We start from the raw sequence: 6,880 nt of genomic DNA, 5'->3' as shown, positions 1-6,880 counted from the left end.
CTCTTGTTAGGTAATTGAGGTTATTTTCTTCATCCCTATTCGTGTCTACTTCCTGTGTTGGTACAGGCTTCTGTCATTGTCTGAGTGAACTTTCAAGGCAATTAAGTGACCTTGGGCTGGGCCACCAAAATAGTCTCATAGCAAGGAATCCATCTAATCATTGGAACCCATAGCCCGAGTCTTTGAGCCACCCTGTGCCAGTGAAGTCTTACAACCTCTCAGCCACAGAACTCCGAAAAGACCATACTCCCTGGTTCAGAGCTTTGAGCTGTAACCTATAACCCAACGCTGTTATCATTCCTTTTCCCCTGCTAATTCTTTTTTTTTTTTTAAGAGAGATTTTTGCTATAGGGTATATGTACTCTCCAGAGAGATAGAGAGAGACAGAAAGACAGAAAGTGAGAAATTACCCCCTAGGGGAATGGCCATGACACAATCCCTTCTCCATTCTCCTCTCATGATTTTGGGCATGTACACATGTGTCCGGTATAAGTTTTAAGCCACTGGGTCCAGGACTCGAACTGCAGTCAACTACATGGGAGTCCAGTGATATAACCATAATACCATCTGCTGTTCCCCAGTCCCCCAACACTAGTTATTAATCCTAGAATAATGTAATCAAATGATAGGTTAAATCTTAATTTATACACATACACCACATTAGTAGGTGGCATATTAGAGCTACATGTTGCTATGTGAACTAATGGCAAGTTGCCTAACTTTTCTGTGTATCCAAAGGTAAGGAATTCGTCTATAATATGAGAATACCGACTTCACTGAATTGTCGTGAGGATCAAGTGAACTAAGACAAGAAAAGTAGTTAGAACTCTGTACCTGGCCAGTGATTAATAAGCATCAGCTGTTATTATTACAGTGGAGGAAATTTGAAAAGTTCATGATCTTCAGCATTAGAGTGAGAAAAAGTAATCAATTTGGATTAAGAGTAAAGGGATTTATAAAAGCATTTATCTGAGAATTTGTGGCAATCAATTTAAAAATTTAGAGAACATCAGGACCAGTGGTTGACATAATGGCTATGTCGCTGGACTCCCATATAGTCAACTGCAGTTCAAGTTCTGGACCTGGTGGCTTAAATTCATGCCGGGTGTACGTGCATGTGTGCCCAAGATCCCGAGAGGAGAATGAAGGAGAAGGGATTGAGTCATGGCCATCCGCCTTGGGGTGGGGTGGGGGGGTGATGTCTCTCTTTCTGTCTCTGTCTCTCTCTGTCTTTCTGGTGAGCACACAGGCCCTATAGCCAAAAAACCTTTCCAAAAAAAAAAAAAATTAGAGAACATAGAGAATTTCCTAACAAAATATTCATCTCAAATTTGCCCACAAAGCATTAAAACACCTGAATAAGCCAATAACCATAAAATATATGAGGAAGTTTATTAAAGAGATAGCGTTTTTATAAAAACCCTTCATGGTCTTATAAAAGTGGGTACTAGCTAGTCTTCAAAAACCAGGTATATCTTTTGTTATTCAAACTACTTCAGACCATAGAATAAGATGAAAATTCCTCTCAATTCATTTTGTGAAGCCCGAATGACCTGAATACCCAAACCTGAAAAGAACATGTCTCCTCTATCGCAAAAGCTTTGAGGAAGATGACCTAACAGAAAGATGGAGAAGAAAGTAAGACACTCAGTGTGCACCATGTATACACACCTGCTTGAAAGCAACAGGTCTCCACCTGCTGTGCATTCATGTCACCTGGGGAGTGCCGGGGCCCCCTCCCAGAGACCCTGATTTAATCAGTCTGGGGAGCTAGACCAGAGACAGGTTTCAAGCCCCTCAGAACCACTTCTTTAAGATAACCAGAAATTATGTAATCTTATAGGTCTGGTTCATGATTCCTAACCATCTGGCACAACAAGCAGTCAGAGACTTTGCCAAAGCTTTGCCATGATTAGAACTGGGAGAGCCACTCCTTGGCTTCATTGGTGCCAAGTCTCCCATTAGCGTCTAAAGAGGTTCTATGAAGCTGCAAGTGCCCTGTTTTCAAAGGCCTCCCCACCCCCACCCGAGGAACAAGACCGCTCATATTTTGAAGTTCTGAACCAGCAACCTAGCTTCCGCAAAGGAAGGCCAGGAAAGCCCGGAGAGTTTTCAGCTCTGAAATCTGATGGGATTTTAATGACAGACCTGCTCATTATGGTGCTGCAAGGTAATTAAGCACACGTGGTAAGCAGTTCACATAAATAATGAATGAGCAGTGTGTGCACACACTCGATCCACATTTTCAGCTTCCTTGTTCTTCACACTCGCCACAGTTCCTGCATCAGCACTAATGTAGACAGCACCAGTCCCCCTCCCAGCTGAGGCCTCATCTCATGGCCCTAGGAGATCCACAGAAGAGAGGGATGTCTGGGATTCTATGGTCTCCAGTAGTTGGGGTTTCCTGACCAGGGACTCTGGAGTCCCTCTTGATCATCTAGTCTCCTCAGAACCCAAGAAAATAATTAGCTTTATCATCTGTCTTTCGCCCTGATTTTAGGTGTAAATCTAGTTCTAGCCCTTGTTTCACTGAATAGTAATAACAACTGGGCAAGTTGAGCAATTCTTATCATAAAACAATATCAAAAATAAGTGAACAAATGGATTGTTCGCTTAGGTTTGATTAATTACAATAGGAACAATGCCAATTCTGTTCCTGCATAACACCATACCACCTCCCATTAGCAGTAAAATAATAAGCAGAAATTCTGGCTGGTCCTCATTACAGAAAAAGATTTTAAAAAAATACCAATGGGTGGTGGTAAAATAATCCAATGTCTGGTGTTTGCTTTACAGTATTTCCTAGAAAGAGCAGTTGAGAAGGCGGGAGTAGATAAAACAAGATTAGAAAAATACTAATTTTGAAGCTGGGTTATATGTGTGTCTGTGTGTTGTACCATTTTCTTTTTTGTGTATGTTCAGAATATTTTTGTAAGGAAAAATGGAGATGACGGTTATCTCGTGTCTCTCCCCCACTACAAGATCCCATTGCAGTGGTCCCTGTACCAATCACCATGGCTCTCCTTGAATAAAGGATACTCTACCATCTTAAAGAGAAAAAAAAAGAAAGGAAGGAAGGAAGGAGGAAAAAGGGGACAGCAAAAAGTGGTGTGGAGGTTAAAGGCACCTGAATCCCACATGACCAACTCTGTGGTTCAAGTCCCCAATCTGGTGACTTGAAAAATCACATCAGGGGACCAGCAGTCGGCCTAATGGCTATGTCACTGTGGTCAACCGCAGATTGAGTCCCGGACCCGGTGGCTTAAACTCATGCTGGGCGCGTGTGCGTGCGTGCCCAAGATCCCAAGAGGAGAATGGAGGAGAAGGGATTGCAGCGTGGCCATCCCCCTGGGGGGTGATTTCTCGCTTTCTATGTCTCTGTCTCTCTCTGTCTTTCTGGCAAGTACACGCACCCTATAGCAAAAACCTCTCAAAAAAAAAAAAAAAAGAAAAGAAAAGAAAAGAAAAGAAAAATCACATCAGGCACATGTACGTGTGTGCCCCAAAAATCCTGAGAGGAGAAGGGATTGCAGTGTGGCTATCGCCCCTGGGGGTGCTTTCTCACTTTCCCTCTCTCTTTCTCTGGCAAGTGCACACACCCAATAGCAAAAGGAGAAAAAAAGAATACAGGGGAGAGACACTTTGTTGGTAGGGATGCTCTTCCATGAGCACATTACTTATAGAAGCTCCTCGACCCTGATATAATGAGCGACCATCCCTAAAGAGGAACTGGAGTCTCCGTGCGGATCAGCTGCTTGGCTGCGCGCAGTTGGCAGTGTTTAGACCATGCCTGGCTCAGAACGACTGTGGTGTAAACGGCAGCCAGCAGATATCATCATTATTATTGCAGATGTTACCGTAGTTCCAGGAAATAGCAGTCTAATAGAAAAGACACTAAGGTGGGAACCAGCAGTTAGCGTAATGGCTATGTCGCTGGACTCCCACGTAGTCGACCGCGGTTCGCGTCCCGGACCCAGTGGCTTAAAACTCACGCCGGGCGCATGTGCATGCGTGCCCAAGATCCCAAGAGGAGAATGGAGAAGAAGGGATTGCGGCGTGACCATCCCCCCTGGGAGGTTATTTCTCGCTTTCTGTCTCTCTGTCTCTCTCTGTCTGTCTGGCGAGTACACGCACCTATAGTGAAAATCTCTCCAAAAAAAAGAAAATAGACTAAGGAAAAGAATCTCTTCAAGGTATTACATTTGAAACCATTTTAACCCTTACAGGTGAGAAGGCATTGGGTGGGGTGGGGGTGGCAGGTGTGTATGTGGGGGTGAATCTCTTTGTTTCCACAGAATGAATTCTCAGCTCCATCTGACAGTGCTGACAATGGCATGCACCCTGTCAGGAACAGAAAAGGGAGATATAGGGACTAGAAAACCCCAGAGCTTATGAAGAGATTCAATCATGGCTCTAGGAAGGATATTCTAATATCTTGCTTGCTATGTTGCCCTCCTCCTCTGTCCTATTTTCATAGTCTCTGTCTCCTCTCCCTCTCCTATTCACTTTGATTAGAGTCTGGAAGACTTACAGTATCTTCCTTTTGAAGAGGCCCTGGCCTGGTCAGTAATGTTTACATGTCAACATTCAGGAATCACTTTCATTTACCATCAAGCTCCGTCTTATAAGAAACTCCAAAGCCAGCCAAGTCAAGGTTGTTGTTGTTGTTGTTGTTGTTGTTTTCACAAAATATCAAAGAAAACTTGAGGGCTGCTAAAACTTCAGAACAGCACACAATAGCTAACAGATCCTCAGCTGGAAGGCAGGGGACGGTGGGAAGAGCTGGTGCGCACTTGAATCAAATGTTAACCAAAGATTATTGATGGTCTACTTAATCTACAAAGGATTACCTTGACAGGAATTGGGCTGCCTCTCCTGATTTTTGTCCAACTGTGCAATTTTTGAGTGATGGCAGATTGGCTTCGCCAGTAGCAGCTGCTGCCTCGGGCTCTGGGGCCCACTGAGAAGCAGGCTAAGGAAACGATTTGAGTTTGGTATGTTTGTTTTATTTCTTGGAGTTTTGTTTTTCCTTTTTAGCATTTACTGGCTGAGAATCTCTTACATGTGTTTAGGACTTCACGGTGTAGAAAACACATTTATTTTTGGATCATCTCTTTGTTTCCACAGCACTGGGAGGCAGACTGGCCAGAGGTCTCAAACCCATGTTTATAGATGAGGAAACTCGTATTTCAAATGTAGCGATTACTTTTTTTTTCCTTAAAGAATATTCGTTGTCTTGGGACCAACAGTTAGCATAATGGCTACATCGCTGAACTCCCATGTAGCTGACCGTGGTTCGAGTACCGGATCCAGTGGCTTAAACTCACGCCGGGTGTGTGTGCGTGCATGCCCAAGATTCCGAGAGGAGAATGGAAGAGAAGGGACTGCAGCGTGGCCATCTCCTCTGAGGGGTGACTTCTTGCTTTCTATTTCTCTGTCTTTCTGGCGAGCGCATGCGCCCTACAGCAAAAACCTCTCCAAAAAAAAAAAAGAAGAATATTAGTTGTCTTTATATATTTTTATTGATTTTATTTTATTTATTATTATTAATTTTTAATTTGCTATAGGACATATGCGGTCACCAGAGAGAGACAGACTGGAGAGGGAGAAAGAGAAAGCAAGAAGGCAAAGCCACGATGTCCGAGACTTGAACAACAGTTAGACATGTGGGAGTACAATGACTTACTCACGCTGTAGCTTAAGCCAACCGAGTCTGAGACTTGAACCGAGGTCGACTATATGGCAGTCCAGCGATGTAGCCATTATGCCATCTGCTGGTCCCCCAAAGCACATTTATCATCAGCGACTATCACTGGTAAACTGAGAGACTGGGAAAGAAGGGAGGTAACTCGCACACACGTGTAACTGATGTTAATTCATGACCGCTGCAAACGAAGGCACATCACCAGCTCTGTCTGAACAGGAGGCCGGGGGTTTCTATTCTCAGAGATTTATAAAGGACTCCTGTGTACGTTGACTTGGTCCTTTTTTTTTTTTTTTTTTTTGCCAGAGGGCACATGTACTTGCCAGAGAGAGACAGAGGGAAAGTGAGAAATCACCCCTCTGGGGGAAGGATTAATGGCCATGCTACAATCCCTTCTCCTTCTCCTCTTGGGATTTAGGAATCCACAGGCACACACACTAACACACCTGGCATGGTTTTCTAGCCACAAATCAGAGACTCAAATCACATAGTTGGCCATGTGGGATCCAGCTGCCTTAACCACCACAACACCAATTGGCTCAGAATTTAGTGATATTTTTTTCTGGGTCAAAAATTCATCATTGGCAGAGCTACAGCTAAACTTCTATTCCCTGCCGTGAGGAGGGTTAATAATTCAGAGAGGAAAACAAGGTGACATACCAAATACTATCTTAAATATGCACTGTCTGGAACTTGGCAGAAGCTCACAAAGTATTGCTAGATGGATGGATGTTTCCACTTAATTATATACTGACTGTCTGCACTTTATGGTAGAGATGGAAAGACTGGTCAGAAGGTGAGTGTGACTTACCTGGATATCCACCCTGGGACTTTGACATACGGGACCAGCTCAATAAGTATTTGTTGAATGAATAACCCACTGTGTATGCATAACCTTGTGTGCCAAGAGACTCAAGTGTTCGTGAAAAAGGTAACTTTCTGAGATTTAAAGAGTAAAAAGGGCTGACAAATACAATGTAGCTATAGTTATTATTTTTTAATTCAATTTTATTATTATTATTATTTTTAAACATTTGCTTGCTATACATCATTTGGCTTGTAAAGAGAATTTACCCAACATGAAATACATCTCAGACCAGTCCGTTGCAAATACCATACGTGTTATCAACAGGTAATAAACCATTTCTATGTCCCACAAATGTCTTGCCTCTATAT

This window comes from Tupaia chinensis, unplaced genomic scaffold (assembly GCF_000334495.1).
Source record: "Tupaia chinensis unplaced genomic scaffold, TupChi_1.0 Scaffold000255_1, whole genome shotgun sequence".
NCBI lineage: Eukaryota > Metazoa > Chordata > Mammalia > Scandentia > Tupaiidae > Tupaia > Tupaia belangeri.
This window is presented reverse-complemented; position numbering follows the sequence as displayed.